The sequence below is a fragment of the Dasypus novemcinctus genome, chromosome X (assembly GCF_030445035.2).
Source record: "Dasypus novemcinctus isolate mDasNov1 chromosome X, mDasNov1.1.hap2, whole genome shotgun sequence".
NCBI classification, from domain to species: domain Eukaryota; kingdom Metazoa; phylum Chordata; class Mammalia; order Cingulata; family Dasypodidae; genus Dasypus; species Dasypus novemcinctus.
In genome coordinates this window covers 95,665,467-95,682,758 of record NC_080704.1, presented here as the reverse complement: position 1 = coordinate 95,682,758, position 17,292 = coordinate 95,665,467, and positions in this window count along the sequence as shown.

Genomic DNA, 17,292 nt, shown 5'->3' with positions numbered 1-17,292 from the left:
CCTATTGCAGATGACGTTATTCTGTATATAGAAAATCCTTTAAAAATCCAGTATAAATCTCCTATTGCCAATAAACAAATTTGGGAAAGTGGCAGGGTACAAAATCCAAACCTAAAATTCAGTAGAGTTCATATACACAAGGAATGAACAATTAAAAGAAGAAATCAAGAAAATTGCATTCACTATAGCAACTAAAGTAATCAAATATCTAGAAATAAATCTAACCAAGGGTGTAAAGGTCTTGTACACAGAAAACTGCAAAAATACTGCCAACATAAATAAAAAATGGCCTAAATAAATGGAAGTGCATTCTGCATTCATGGATTGGAAAACTAAATATTATGTGTCAATACTACCCAAAACAATTTATAGACACAATGCAATGCCAATAAAAATTCCACGGACCTTCTTTGCAGAAATGGAAATCCAATCATGAAGTTTATATGAATGAAATATCAGTACTCACATTTCCTACTTTAAAACTTATTACAAAATCACAGTAATAAATCAACATGGTACTTGAACAAGGATGGACATATAGACCAACGGTTTCAAATCGAGAGCTCAGGCTTTACATTTATGTCCAAATAATTTTTGAGTAGGGATTAAAAAGCTCTATTTTGAGAAGGAATATTCTGATCAATGAATCGTCCTGGGAAAACTAGATCTCCTTTTGCAAGAGGACCTCTACCTCACAACATATACAAAAATCCACTCAAGCTGGCTCATATACCTAAATATAAGTGGTAGAGCTATCACATTCCTAGAAGAAAATGCAGGAAGGTGGTTGTGTTAGGCAATGGTTTCTTAGACTTTACACCCATAGCAAAACAACAATAGAAAAATAAAAAACTGTGTTCTTATAAAAATTAAAAACTTTCAAGAAATTTATAATGAATGCAAAATGAAAGCTTACATAAAGGGAGAAAATATTTGGAAACCACATATCTGATAAAGGTTTAATATGTGGAATATACTTTAAAAAAATCCTTCAACTTAACCACAAAAAGACAATCCAATTTTTAAAATGAGGTAAAGATATCAATAGATATCTCTCCAAAGAAGATATACAAATGGACAATAAGAACATAAAAATATGTGCAATATCATTATCCACCAGTGTAATGCAAATCAAAACCACAATGAGATATCATTTCACACCTATTAGAATGGCAATTTTTTTTGAAAAACAGAAAATAACAAGCATTGGAGAGGATGTGGAGAAATAGAAACATTCATCCACTGTTAGTGGCAATGTAAAATGTTGCAACCACTGTGGAACATAATTTCATGGTTCCTCAGAAATCTAAGTATAGAACCACCATATGACCAAGCAATCCCAATACTAGGAAAATACACAAAAGAATTGAAAGCAGGGCGTCAAGCAGATATTTTCACAATGATGTTTATAGCAGCATTGTTCACAATTGATGAAAGATGGAAGCAACCCATTTGTCCATCAATTAATGAATGGATAAATAAAATGTCTTATGTACATACAGTGGAATACTATTCAGCCATAAAGAAGAATATAGTCTTGATATATGTAACAACATGGATGAACATTGAAATCATGTTGAGTGAAATCAGCCAGGCACAAATGGACAAATACTGTACTCTTACTGATTTGAAATAATTTGGATAAGCAACTCTTAGTGTCAGAATGTAGAATATAATTTCCCAGGAGATGGGGTGTGGATAGGGAAAGGGAAGTTAAGGCTTAAAATGTATAGGGTTCCTATTTGAAATGATGGACAGGTCATGGTAATGGAGGGTGGTAATGGTAGCACAACATTGTAAAAGTAATTAACAACATTTAGAAATATGTATTTGAGTGTGATTAAAAGATGAAATGTTAGATTTTGTGTACAGTAACAGAATAAAAATACTTTTTAAATCAATGGTACAACACTACACAAATAGTTCATAGTAGAATTATAAAAATGCAATCAATTGTAAGAAATATTCCACATCACTGCTAGTTTTCAATAATAATAAAGTGGTATATATGAGAATCTTGTATTTACATATGATTTTCAGTAAACCCACAGTTTCTCTAATAATGAAAATAATAGTTTGATGAAGGTAAGTTTACATTTGTTCCTTTATAACATAAGGGCTAAAGGTAGAGTTTTTACCTGTGGAATAATTTTTAATTTTGAAAAGGTATATTGATTTTAAATATTAAAGGCATTATGTGACAACAATGATAAGTATATGAAATATATGGCAATTATCACCACTGCTTACAGGGAGGCTGTGACAAGCACTAGGTTATGCATTTTCCATACATTATCTCTAATCTTTCTAACAACCTCTAATGGTAGATACCATTGTCCTAGTTTTATAGGTACAAAGACATTTGAGACATAATTTTCTTTTGAAATCCCTCACAAAGAACTAATTTTTATAACTCACTTATTGGCTACACATCCATATTTTTCAAACTGACTGTATTTTGGCCTCCCACATTTAAACCTGGGCAACAACTCAACTCCTTCTTTGACTTTCAGAAAAACTCTCACCATACTGAGCTTTTCATTGTTTTTATTTATTTGTTTTGAGTTTTACTGAGCATTTGTGGGAACACAGGGAGGTTCACATTGCACAGTCCATAGCATTTAATAACAAGAATCCCAAATAGACATGTATTTCGTATCACGTTTCTCTGGTTATACTATCAATGTGTACTCGGGAAGTTGATTAGGTTCTTCCATCCTCTCCCTTCTTCTCATTTGCCTTCTTTCTCCTTAGTGCCCAGTCTTGCTGATTTAGATCTTTACCCAAGATCTTTCTCCCTGAACATTTAATCTTGCTCAATTCTCTAGTAGCATTGTTGAAGTCTGCCTTATTTCTTCCAAACTGATGTAGCAGATATGAATTTCACTGTCACAAAAAGACAACTATGCAAGTTCAGTAAGTTTATTTTACTGTAACTCATGAAATTATCTCATGAATCCCATTTTTCATCTGACAGAAAACTTAAAGTTGCCAAATCAATGTAACCCTAGTTTTAAATGTCAGTTTAGAACTTGAGTTTATCACTTTCCTCCATTTTATTTATCTTCACAAATAGTCATGTCAGCACTTTCTTTCCCATTTATTCGTGCTCAGGATCATTTGGCCTATTCCTCTCACCTTATTGAGGTATGTATGAGGTATCCAAGGTGCTTTCAGTTCTATTTTCCTGAACACATCCCACCATCACTGCTGATCTATTGATGAGATACATTCCTATAAAACTTAGTTTTCAGGACATTACACCTTGGAGAGCTAAACAAAATTCTCCTGTGTTCTTAGTCCAATTCTCTTAAATATGACTCAGGCTTTCAATTCCATTATCACCTTCTTAAGTTATAGGGTGCGGAAACCATTTTCTAAGGCATCCAGTAACACCTAAACCTCCTATCTTTCCAATCTGCTTGACAATCCTTTATTTCATTAATCAGCAAATAGCTTCTGTGTCATCATTCATTCTTCTCAGCTTAATGGCGTATGATGTGAACTCTATGCTCTCAACTTCATACCTAAATATTTAAAAGAAAAATTGATGTTTTCCATATCTTAAATACCAGGTTCTTATAAATCAAAATGGCTTGGTTTTTTTACTGTGTCTGTTATAAATTTCAAAATCCAATCAACGACTCAATTGCCTTCTTTTTTAAACTTTATTTTTAAAGACAGTTCTGATTACAGAAAATTTACATTAAAAAATAGGAACAGGAGTGGATGTAGCTCAAGCAGTTGAGATCCCACCTCCCACATGGGAGGTCCTGGAATAGGTTTCCAGTGCCTCATGAAATAACAAACAGAACAAGCAAAACAAATGAAAAAAACAACTCAGGGAAGCCCATGTAGTTCAGTGGTTGAGCACCAGCTTCCCACATGCAGGTCCTGGGTTCAAGCCCTGCCACCTGATACCTTAAAAAAAGAAAGAAAAGAAAATATTGGGGAATCCCATATATCCCACCTCCCTGATATTTTCCTCTATAAATAACTTCTTACATCTTACATTAATGTGGTATATTTGTTAACATTGATAAGCAAATATTGAAGCATTGCTACTAACCATAGTCTATAGCTTACATTATGTTTGCACTTTGCACAATAAATTTTTTTAGGTTTTAACAAAATGTATAATGGCCTGTAATTGTCATTACAATATCATACAGAATAATTCCTATGCCCTAAAATTGTCCTATGTTCCACCTATTTTTCCCTCCCCATCCATAGTTGCATTGCCCCCTTATGTTTGTTCACTTCTCAATCTTAAGAATTTTTGGATGGTGATATCTGCTTTGCTTCAGATTAAGAGGGGGCTTGCATCTTATTGGGCAAATGGAATGAGCTGTTTTGCTTGCAGTTGAAGATGCACTCTTATTTTGGGGGATGGGGATCTGATGAACTAGAGAGTAGGTGTTGGCTGCAACTCTGCTGATAGACAAGGCTCAACTGGCATATAAACAAGACAGAGATTTAAGTCTCTGGGACATATATTTAATGGATAGAGTGATACTTATAGGTACCAATAAAGGGAGAAAAATCATGTGTAAGGAAATTATAAATGAGCCTAAGTCTGTTACAGTGGGGAAATAGGTTATCATATATTCCAAGGTAAGATCCACCAACAGGGTGCTGATTTCATGGTGTTGTGTGCCTTGCCTATAGTATCTAAATGTTTAGAACTCTCAAGAGCACCCCTGTTTGATGTTTTATTTACTGTCTAAGTTAGTGAGATTCATCTGAGATGTGCATATATGTAACCTCTGGAATGACCTTCCAACTCATTTTGAAGTGTATTAGCCATAAAAACTCTTTTGTATTTAATTCTCCCCCATTTGGTCAAGGTCTTTTTCCAAATGCATCACTGGTTGGTGTTTGGTAATAATCCTTATTGTCAGGGATGCTCATCCCAGGACTACTGCCCAAAACTGGGGGGAAGGTAGTGAGTTTATTTGCTGAGTTTGGCTTAGAGGAAGGCCCTATTTAAGCAACAAGGGGGTTTTCAGGAGGCAACTCTTAGGCAATTGTTATTTTTAGGCTGTTTCAATTTTACAAGAATAAAGTTATAGTTATATGATTAATATTGAGGTCTTGGCATATTGGTTTCTTTCTTTTATTAGGTACTGCCTATGTACTCTAGTGATCCTTGCCCCTTTATTAGAGAACATACCAGGACTCCACAGGAGGAGACTTTAATATTTTGTTAGTTATTGTATGGGTCTCTACCTACTGAGATAAAACCCTATGAACAAATGCACACATTCATATTTCATAGTAGCATTCTCCAGGTGCACAATTCGCCATCCATTCCCCCACCACTGACATCCTGCACTCATGAACCTCCTCTGCCTTAGTTGCCAAAAAAACCCTCCTACAATTGTATTCTCAACCACAGTCCTCTACCTCCCCAGAGTTCATCTGTTCTTTTCTCCAGCACTTTTCCCAGTTCTATAGATAGCCCAACCCACCCTCATACCTGCTCACCCTCACATTCCAGCAACATCAACCGCATGCACATCACATATATATATGCATAATTGTTCTGTCTTCTTGGTAAAGTATCCCTTTCATTAATATATAGTGTCCCTCTTTGTCTCTTAAACTATTTTGCATTTAAATTTGTTTTTTATCCAATATTATAGTAGTATATAGCTACTCCTGCCCTTTTTAGGTTATTGTTTGTGTGTAAAATTGTTTTCCAAACTTTAACTTGCAATCTGTTCATTTCTCTGGGCCTAAGGTGAGTTTACTGTGGACAATTTATAGATGGGTTTAATTCCTTAAACATTCTGCCCATCTGTGTCTTTTGATTGGAGAGTTTAACTCATTAACATTCAATATTATTATCATCAAAGCAGTACTTACATTAGCATTTTTTCTTTGGCTAATAAATGTCATATTTGAGTTTTATTTTTTTATCTTTTTTGTTACTCTTATTAATAATATTTCTTTTTTACACTCTCCTCCAACCCTCTCTTTCCTGTTTCTTTTTTTCCTTTCAAATTACAGAAGTCTTTAATTATTTCTTGAAAGGCAGGACTTTTTTGGTAAATTATCTCAATTTCTGTTTATCTGTGAATATTTTGAACTTCCCCTCACTTTTGTTTTTTACACTTTTTATTAAAGTTAATAGATCACAAAGACTATTACATTAAAAAACATTTTAAAAAAACATAAAAAAACATAAGAGATACCCCCAACCCCATCATTTGTGTAAATGGTATTTTTTGAAGATACATACATCACAAAAAAATGTTACATAAAAACATAAGAAGTTCCTGTATACCCCACACATCCCCACCTCACTCCCCCCACACCAACAACCTCCTCCATCATTGTGGTACACTCATCGCACTTGGTGAACACACCTTGGAGCACTGCTGCACCACACACTTCATAGTTTATGCAGTAGTTCACACTCTCCCCCAATACATTCAGTGGGATATGGCAGGATATATAAAGTCCAGCATCTGACCCTGCAATATCATTTAGGATAACTCAAACTCCCAAAAATGCTCCCACATCACGTCTCTTTTTTCCTCTCCCTGCCCTCAGCAACTACCGTGGCCACATTCTCCACCTCAGTGCTGCAATTTCTTTTATTACTAGTCACAATAGTTTTATAGTAGAATATCAGTAAGTCCCTTCTTTTTTTTTTAAAGATTTATTTTATTTATTTTTCTCCCCTTCCCCCCCCCCCACTCCCAGTTGTCTTTTCTCTGTGTCTATTCACTGCATATTCTTTGTCTGCTTCTGTTGCTGTCAGCAGCATGGGAATCTGTGTTTCTTTTAATTGTGTCATCTTGCTGTGTCTGTCAGCTCTCCATGTGTGCAGCATCACTCCTGGGCAGGCTGCACTTTCTTTCGTGCTGGGTGGCTTTCCTTACGGGGTGCACTCCCTGCACATGGGGCTCCCCTATGCGGGAGGCACCCCTGCATGGCACCGCACTCCTTGTGTGCATTAGCACTGCACATGGGCCAGTTCCACATGGGTCAAGGAGGCCTGGGGTTTGAACCACGGACCTCCCATGTGGTAGATAGATGCCCTATCCACTGGGCCAAGTCCGTTTCCCAGTAAGTCCCTTCTAATACATATTTTTTTCCTCCATTCTGTGGACCCTGGGATGGTGATGTCCACTCCACCTCTAGATCAAGAGGGGGCTTAGATTCCATATGGATGATAGATGCAATTCCTCTGCTTGCAGTTGTTAGCACTCTTGAATCCCTGGTGTGGTGGTTGACCACTTTCACCTCCTTGTTAGCTGACCTGGGTAAATCCAATGAACCAGAGATTAGGAGGTGCAACTCTGCTGAGGCTCAGGGCACAGCTGGCACATGACCAGTCCTGAGATTCAAGTCCCCTGAGTATGCACCATCCCTAGTGCCAACCACAGGTTGAGTAAAAGTAACAGAAGAGGCATGAGTAGGAAGGTCACATCTGAGTCCAGCTCTATCACACTCAGGAGCACAAATTCTAAAATAGGGCCCTCTGACATGGCACAGAGCTCCATCCATCTGCCAGGACCATATACCCTGTGAATCTCCATAAAGTTTTGGGGAACCAGCACCTAGTATTGTAACTAATTTGGTTCTCTCTGGGGTCCTGCTGAAGTGCGCATATGCATGATCCCTCTGATGACTTCCCAACTCTTTTTGGAAGACTATTAGCCATATAAACTCATCTGTCTTTGCCATTTCCCCCTTTTATTCAAGATCAAAAAGTGGTTTTTAACACTTGATCCAACATGTAGGCTGAGATATTCTGCTGATTGGAGTTGAACCTTTTATTCAAGGTCTCTTTCTAGTTGCACCACCAGTTAATGATTGGTAGTAATCCCTCAGCACCAGAAAGGTTCATCCCCATCATTCATGTCACATGCTGGAGGGAAGGTAATGCATTTACATGCTGAGTTTGGCTTAGAGAGTGGCCACATTTGAGCTCTCAGGAGGTAACTCTTAGACACCCTGCAGCTCTAAGCCTAGTTCATGTTTCATGCACACAAACTCATAAGCATAGTCATCAGTATCAAGGGCTCATTATTGGATGATCCTTCTTGTTGGTCTTTGCCATTGCACTTGGGGGATTATTGTTGTTCCATTGAGGAATGTGACACAGCTCGCATGGCTAGGAACTCAGCATTCCCTCAGTTGATGTTTGTAAGTGTAACTACTATAAAAGTACCCAACATATATCCTAACGTATTTATGTTCCCTATACACATGCCCCAGAGAACTCCCCCTAACCATGTGCCCCCCATCAATAACACCCCACACCAGTGTTCCTCCCCTGCTGTGGTTGAACCTCTCTATGGTCCAAAACTTCTTCAACAGTGAAGCCAAATTCAATTAATAGGAAATTTAAATATAGTGATGGGATTAAAGTTTATAAATAAAATACATACTAATTTAGAAATATTGAAATAAAGTAAAAAAAATAAATTGGTGTTTTAACAAAATGATAAATATTATAAAGCTTTTTTCAAACATTTTGCCTTTCTAATAGGTATTGCCATGTACGTACAGTGGCAAGGCACTTTCGTTTATTCCTTAGTGTGTACATTCTTTTTTTTAAATTTTTAAATTTTATCTTCAAGAAGTTCAGATCACAGTAATTCACATACACAATACAGGGGCCTCCCATAAATCCAACATCAAACCCTTTCCCCTTTTCCCCAGCAATGATCTTTTTACATGTTCATGTTATATTTTCTGCAGCTGATGTACAGATTTTGAAACACAGCTATCAAAAATGGTTCTGTTTTGGTTTACATTATAGTTTATATTTTTATATTTTAGACTGTAAAAATTTCTAAATTTGTAGTTTCCTTATGTTTTACACTATGGTTTACATTTTAGCTTATAGACTCTTATACAATTCTGGTGTAAGTTCACATGTCCTATATCCATCATTGCATGATTTGTGTAGCACTTCCATTGCCCCCCAGTTGCCCTGCTTCCATCTATTCTAAACATTTCCCCTCGACCCCTCAGGGCCCACAGTGACAATCAGTCTTCACTACTTAGGGACCAGATTTATAGATACTGTAACAATGCTGAGAGCTTGATATACTAGACTGCCCTAACTAATTGGGAGGCACCTATTCTCTGGAGAGACACAATTCCCTCTATTTGGGATCAGCAGGCCTCCCCAGCATGTGGGTAAACCTTCACACTCATTGTATGCATCTTTACCCAATGATATAGCACACTATGACAAAATGAGCACTCACACATTCCCTAGAAGCTTGCCCCTGTACCAGATGCCCCCCTTAAGCATGTTAAACATGTATTCCTTCCTTATTATATTTTCTAAAGAGTATTCTCAACATTATATCTTCAAACATATACCTTACATTCTCCCATGTTCAACTGTTCCCCCAGCCCTCCCCCAACTTTCTTCGGCGATCTGACCCATCCTCCCAACCTTCGTCTGTCTCAAGCCTATAGAGCCCCACCCAAATATATCCCTATGCCCCCATCTTATCCCTTCCCTGTACAAATACTTACCTCCAACTTATCATAGACTTCACCCATGTTGGTGTCAGCTTGCAACCTTCTTCTCTCCCCCTCTGCCCAAGTTCCTTTGAGCCTATCTTCCAGGCTCTAGCTCTCTGAGACAGCTCGGTTTGATTGTTTCATATCAGAAAGGTCATGTAGTATTTGTCCTTCAATGCCTGCCTTGCTTCACTAAATATAAGTTCCTCAAGATTCATTCATGTTATCATATGTGCTTGTTATGTATTCCTTATAGCTGAGTAGTATTCCATTGTATGTATATTCCACATATTATTTATCCATTCATCTGTTGATGGGCATTTGGGTGGATTCCAACTTTTGGCAATAGTGAATAATGCTACTATGAACATTGATGTGAATATATTGGTTTGAGTCCTTATCTTCAGTTATTCAGGGTATAGATTTGTCATATGTCATATGACAAATCTATAGCTAAATTTTTGAGAAACTACCAAACTGTCTTCCAGAATGGCTGGATCCCTCTGAATTCCCACCAGCAGTGGATGAGTGTTCCCAATCCTCCACATCCTCTCCAGCACATGTAGTCCTCTGTATTCTTTGATAGCTGCCAATCTTATCGTAGTAAGATGGCTTCTCATTGCAGTTTTGATTTACATTTCTCTAATAGCTAGTGATTTTGAGCATTTTTTCACGTATTTTTAGTCATTTGTATTTCTTCTTTGGAGAAGCATCTGTTCAAATATTTTTCCCATTTTTGAAACAGGTTGTTTTTCTTTTTCTTTTTGAGATATAGGAGTTCTTTATGTATGCAGGATATAAGTCTCTTATCAGATATATGGTTACCAAATATTTTCTCCCATTGTGTAGGCTCTCTTTTCACTTCCTTGACAAACTACTTTGAGGTGCAAAAGGCTTTAATTTTGAGGCAGTTCCATTTATTTATTTCTTCTTTTGCAGCTTGTGCTTTGGGTGTGAAGTTCATGAATTTATTTCCTATCACAAGGTCCTGTAGATGCTTCCCTACATTGTTTTCCAAGGTCTTTTTGCTCTTGGCTCTTACATTTATTTCTTTTATCCATCTTGAGGTGATTTTTATATAAGGTGTGTGATGGTAATCCTCTTCTTTTGCATATGGATATCCAATTCTCTAGGCACCATTTGTTGAAGAGGTTATTCTCTCCCAGTTGAGTGGGCTTGGTGGACTTGTCAAATATCAGTTCAGTATATATGTGAAGATCTATGTCAGAACTCTCAATTTGGCTCCATTATTCAATGTGTCTATCCTTGTGCCATTAGCGTGCCATTTTCACTACTGTAGCTTTGTAGTATGTTTTGAAATCCTGAAGTGTGATTCCTACAGTTTCATTTTTCTTTTTCAATATGCCTTTGTCTCTTCAGGTTCTAGTTCCTTTCCAAATAAATTTCATAGTGAGTTTTTCTCGTTCATTAAAAGAATGCTGTGCTGATTTTATTGGGGTTGCATTGAATCTGTAGATCAGTTTTGGTAGCATAGACATATTACTAAGATTTAGTCTTCCTATCCATGAACAGGGAATATTCTTCCATTTATTTAGGTCTTCTTTGATTTCCTTGAACTTGTGTAGTTTTCCATGTAGAAGTCTCTGACATCTTTAGTTAAATTTATTCCTAGTTATTAGATTTTTTAAAATTTACTATTGTAAATGGTATTTGTTTCTTGATTTCCTCCTCAAATTGCTCATAGTCAGTGTACAGGAATGCTACTGATTTTTTTTGTATTATCTTAAATTCTGTGACTTTACTGAACTCATTTGTAAGTTCTAGAAACTTTGTTGTAGACTTCTCAGGGTTTTTTATGTACAGGATCATGTCATCTGCAAATAGTGAAATTTTGACTTCTTCCTTTCCTATTTGGATCCCTTTTATATCTGGGTCTTTCCTCAGTCCTTTCACGAGTACTTCTAACACAATGGTATATAGAAGGGGTGACAGTGGACATCCTTGTCTTGTTCCTTGTCTTAGAGGGAAAGATTTTAGGATTTCACCTTTGTACATGATGTTAGCTGTGGGTTTTTCATATATAACCTTTATCACGTTCAGAATATTTCCTTCTATTCTGATCTTTTGCAGTGTTTTTATCAAGTAAGGGTGCTGTATTTTGTCAAATGCTTTTTATGCATCTATAGATATGATCATGTGATTTTTCCCTTCAATCCATCTATGTGGTGTATTACATTGATTGATTTTCTTATGTTGAACCATCCTTGCATACCAGGAATGAAACATGCTTGGTGGTGGTGTATAATTCATTTAATGTGTTGTTGAATGTGATTAACAAGTATTTTGTTGAGGATTTTCATGTCTAAGTTCATTAGAGAGATTGGTCTGTAATTTTCCTTTCTTGTGATGTCTTTAGCTTTGGTATTAGGGTAATGTTGGCATGATAAAATGCATTAGACAATGTTCCCTCTCTTTCGATTTTTTGGAGGAATTTAAGCAAAATTGGTGTTAGTTCTTTCTGGAATGTTTGATAGAATTCACCTGTGAAGCCATTTGGCCACGGGTCCTTCTTAGGTGGGAGGTTTTCAAAGACTGATTCTATCTTTATTACTTGTGATTGGTTTATTGAGGTCATTGATTTCTTCTTTTGTCAATGTAGGCTGCTTCTGTGTTTCTAGGAGTTTGTCCATTTCCTCTAAATTGAGGGTCTTGTTGGAATATAATTTTTCAAAGTTTCCTCTTATGATAGACTTTATTTCAGTGGGGTCAGTGGTGATATCTCCTTTCTCATTTCTTATTTTGTGTATTTGCATTTTCTCTCATTTTTTCTTTGTTAGTCTAGATAAGGGTTTGTCAATTTTATTAATCTTCTCAAAGACCCAGCTCTTTGTTTTGTTTCTTTTTTGAGGACTTTCTTATTTTCTATTTCATTTAGTTCTGCTCTGCTCTTTGTTATTTCTTTCTTTCTTCTTTTTTTGGGGTTAGTTTGTTTTTTTTTTTACTAATTCCTCCAATTGTACAGTTAGTTCTTCAGTTTTAGCTCTTTCTGCTTTTTTCATGTATGAATTTATGGCTATGAATTTCCCTCTCAGTGCTGCATTTGCTGCATCCCGTAAGTTTTGATATGTTGGGTTATCATTTTCATTAGTTTCAAAGTAGTTATTGAATTCTGTTGATATTTCTTCCTTGACCCATTGTTTTTCTAAAAGTGTGTTGTTTAACATCCATATCTAGTTTCCAAATCTGGATCTCTGGCCCTTGCAGATTTCCAGCTTCATTCCACTGTTGTCAGAGAAATTATTTTGTATGATTTCCATCTTTCTCAATTCATTGAGCCTTTCTGTATGACCTAGCATGTGGTCCTTCTTGGAGAATGATTCATGTGCACTCGAGTAGAACATATATCCTGCTGCATTTGGGTGTAATATTCTTTATATATCTATTAGATTCAGCTCATCTAATACATTGTTCAATGTCTTATTTATTTTTGCTTCTCTGTTGAGAAGTTCTGTCCAAAGGTGGCAGTGGTGTATTAATGTCCCCCTATCTAATTGTAGAGGCATATATTCCTTCACTTAGTTTTTCCAGTGTTTGCCTCACATATTTGGAGGTACCCCAGTTAGGAGCATAAATGTCTATGGTTATTCTTTCTTCTTGAAAGATTATCCATTTCACTAATATATAGTGTTCATCTTTGTCTCTCACAATTATTTTGCATTTAAATCTATTTTTTCTAATATTAATATAGCTTCTCCTAGCCTTTTTTCATTATTGTTTGCCTGTAAGATTGCTTTCCGCCATTCACTTTCAACCTTCTTGAATCCCTGGATCTAAGATGTTTTTCTTGTAGACAGCATATAGATGGGTCATATTTCCTAAACCAATCTTCCAGTCTGAGTCTCTTGATAGGTCAGTGTAATCCACTGGCATTCAGTGTTATTACTTTCAAGGAATTACTTATATTAGCCATATTTTCTTCAGATTTGTGTTTGTCATATTTTGTTTGATTTTTTTTTCTCTTTTTGTCTTTTTCCTTGTTCTTACACTCTCCTTCAACTCTGTCTCTACTGTTTTTTTCTTTCATCCTGCATGACTTACTTTAGTATTTCTTGAAGGACAGGTTTCTTGTTGGCATACTCCCTTAAGTTCTGTTTATTTATGAATATTTTGAACTCTCAATCATTTTTGAATGCTGGCTTTGCTGGATGTAGTATTCTTGGTTACAAATTCTTTTCTTTTAGTACCTTGACTATGTCATAACACTGCCTTCTTGCCTCCATTGTTTCAGATAAGAAATCAGTATTTAATCTTATGGAGCCTCCCTTGTATCTGAGGGTTCTCTTTTCACTTGCTGCTTTTAGTATTTTCTCTTTGCCTTGTGCATTGGATAATTTGACAAGTATATCTTGGGGTAGACTTGTTGGGATCTATGCTGTTTGTGGTGCATTATGCTTCCTGGACATGTCCATGCATCTCCCTCAATAGGTTTGGGAAGTTTTCAGCCATTATTTCCTCCAACCCGCCATCTCTCCCCTTTCCCTTCTCTTCTCCTTCTGAGATGCCTATGATGTGTATGTTTGTGTGTTTTTTGTATTGTCCTTCAGATCCCTAAGTTCCTGCTAGATTTTTTTCTATCTTTTTTTGATCAATTCTACTATCTGATTTCAGATGTACTGTCGTCCACATCACTAATTCTTTCCTCTGCCTCTTCAAATCTGCTGTTATTTGGTGAGAGTGTATTTTTGATTTCTTGGATTGTGCTGTTGGTCCCCATCATAGCCATTATCTTTTTGTGCATGATTACAATTTCTTCTGTATGCTCTCCAAGTGTTTTCTTAATATACCTAATTTCTTCCTTCACTTCATTGAATTGATCCATGATACATTCTTTGAGAGCTTTAATTATTTGTTCAGTGTTCCACTTCTCTTCCTGGTTTTTAGTTTGTTCATTGGATTTGACCATGTTTTCCTGATTATTTGTATATTCTGTTTTTTTGTTGTTGTTGCTGTCTGGTCACCATTTTATCTTGTTGGGTTTATTCAGTTGATTAGCTTCTTTGTCTTGGGGTTTAATTAGTTAATTTTTGTGTGCATTTTATGTCTTCTCTTGTCACTGTGTTCTTATTCTATTTCCTTGTTGTTGGCTAAGTTCCCTTGAAGGAAAATATTAGGGCCAGAGAAAGCAAAAGGGGTAAGAAAATAAAATATAATAGTAGTATTGATAGCAAATGTTAGCAGAAGAACCATGTGAGATCTAGGAGAATGGATATTGAACTCATATAAGCTGTGTATAGTTGTAACCATAAAAAAGTGGAATACCTATATGAGATAGTAAACTGAATATGGGGAGGACTATAGTGTAAATTAAAAGGCCAGTGTGGTCATGAGAGAGGGAAAGAGAAAAGAAAAGACAGTAATATAAAGAGTGAATAAAAAATAGAAAACAGATTAGAGGTATTAGAGATGAAAAGTCAGAAATATTGGAGGCTGACAAAGAGAGGTGGAATGCAAGAGAAACAATAAATGATGGAGGATAGAATGATGTAAAGGAAATAGGATAGTGTTGGTAGCAAAAATCAGTACACACAGAAAAGAGAAAATTGAGAATGAGGAAGCACAGCAAATAAGAAATGTTGCCTGCAGGATCTTATATGAAAAAAGAAGAAGGAATTTTTAAAAAAATGTAATAAGCAAGCAAGAAAAAGAGAAAGGAAAAATAGAAGAAAAAAGGGGCAAAGGGGGGATAAAGAGGAAAGAAAAACAAGAAAACAAACCAACAAAAAAGACCAGATAAGGCCTCAGGCAAGGAATCCCCTTTCCAATTGAACGAACTGCTTAGGCGTCTGACCTTCCCCCGTTCTCCCTTCTTCACATCCCTCTCTCCCAGGTAGGCAGAAAGGCTGTGTGAGGACATGTATAAGAAATTCAAATGCGTACCTGGGGAACATCACTCCTCAGAAAACAATGTCTCTTAATTTCTTGAGAGAATGCATTCACCCCTTGCCAGGAACACTAAATATGTTATTGGAAGCCTGCAAAGGATGTCCTAAGATACCTCTCCCTCAGGCATGCTACAGGAGGTCTAGTTAATTTTCTGACTCCACCTTCCTGTTTCTTTGTGTGACTTATAATTTTTTGCTGGTGCTTAGGCATCTGTTTATCTTGATGGGCGTATTCAGTTGGTTAGTTTCTCTTTCTAGTCATGGGTTTTAGTTTTGTTTGCTTTTGTATTAGGATTCCTTTTTATCACTTGGTTCCACCTATTCTAAATACTTGTAGCTGTCTGTGTTCCAAAGAAAAATTATTAGATCCACAAAAAGAAATGAAAATATTAAAAATGAGGAAGAAAAATAACCAAAAAGGGGACAGAAAGAAATAAATAACAAGAGGGGAAATAGTAAACAGGAATAAAAAAATTTAAAGGTAAAAATAAGAAACGGGAATAAATTAATTAATTAAAATAAAATATAATGCCATATAAGTGAGAAGAGAAGAAAGACAAAACATGGAAAGGCAGGAAGAAAAAAAGAGATAAAAATGAGAAAAAGATTTAAAAAATAAAAATGTGAGGAAAGAGAAAAAAGATAAAAGATGGTAAAATAATAATAAAAGCTAAAAAGGGGGGAAAGAAAAAGGGAAAAATAAAAGACAAGAGAAATGGGAAGAGAAAGAAAAGAAAAATAGGAGAAGGAATGAAAATAAGGACGAGGAGAAGAATCAAACTAGCAAAACTAAACTAAAAGGAAACTAAAATGTAGGTCTCCCTCTTAGACCACCAGGACCTGCTCAGCTACTCCTTTCTGCCTTCCTGTTTTGGCCAATCAATCATTCATACACACACAAAAATAATAATATAAACAAGCCTCCCTCTCAGAACACCAGCAACTCATTTATCTACTCTTGTCCAGATGTTTGAACATGCTAATCACCTCACAGTCACCATCTCTGCCAGTACCAGAAAAGGACAAAGAAAAAAAAGGGGAGGGCGGGGAAACCCTCTGGCTAATTTTCCTCAGCTCACCTGGAAGCTTTACTGATTGTCTCCTATATCCTAAGTAGGCTGAGCGCACGCAGGCCTGTGGCATCACTCCTCAGTAGCGAACTCTACCACAGACCTGGCTGCGTGGCTCCTGGTTCCCAGGGCCAGCTGTGTGGCTCCCACTTCCCGAGGGCCTTCTATATGCCTCCCTCTTTCCCAGGGCCATTTGGGCAGTTTTCCTCTACCCCTGGGCCACTTGGTATGCTCCCTTCTTCTTTAGGACTGGCTGAGAAGCTCCTGTTTTCTCCGGTGCCAACCTTGGATCCCTCGTTTTCTAGGTACCCTTTCCTATCACTCGTACAACACTGTCTTACTTTATGCCCAGCAAGCCTGCCTAACTTCCCACAGTTTCTAGAGGAAGAGTGCAGCTTGATGTTCCTTACTTCAAAGTCTTGGATCATCCTCATTTGACTTCTCTTCATTGACTTATTCATTTCCTGGAGACAAGGAAGAAAAAATGATTTGTGGAAAGACATATTCACTTGTACATGTGATCCATTGAATCTTCCTGTATTTTTCAAATTTTATGAGCAGGTACATGAGAAGAATTGCTATAAATTATGGTTTCAGGCTCCTAGAATGTGAGCTGTATGAAGGCAGGTATTTTGTCTGCTTACTTCATTGATTTTATTCTTAGTGATTGGAATAGGGTCTGGATCCTGGTAAGAGTTCAATAAATATTTTCTGCATGAATGAATACTGGAAATTTAATTGCTGACTCATAACTTGGATTTTCTTCTATATGGCCCACACAGTGTTAATAACAACAAGAGTATTTGTCCATATTTTAAAAT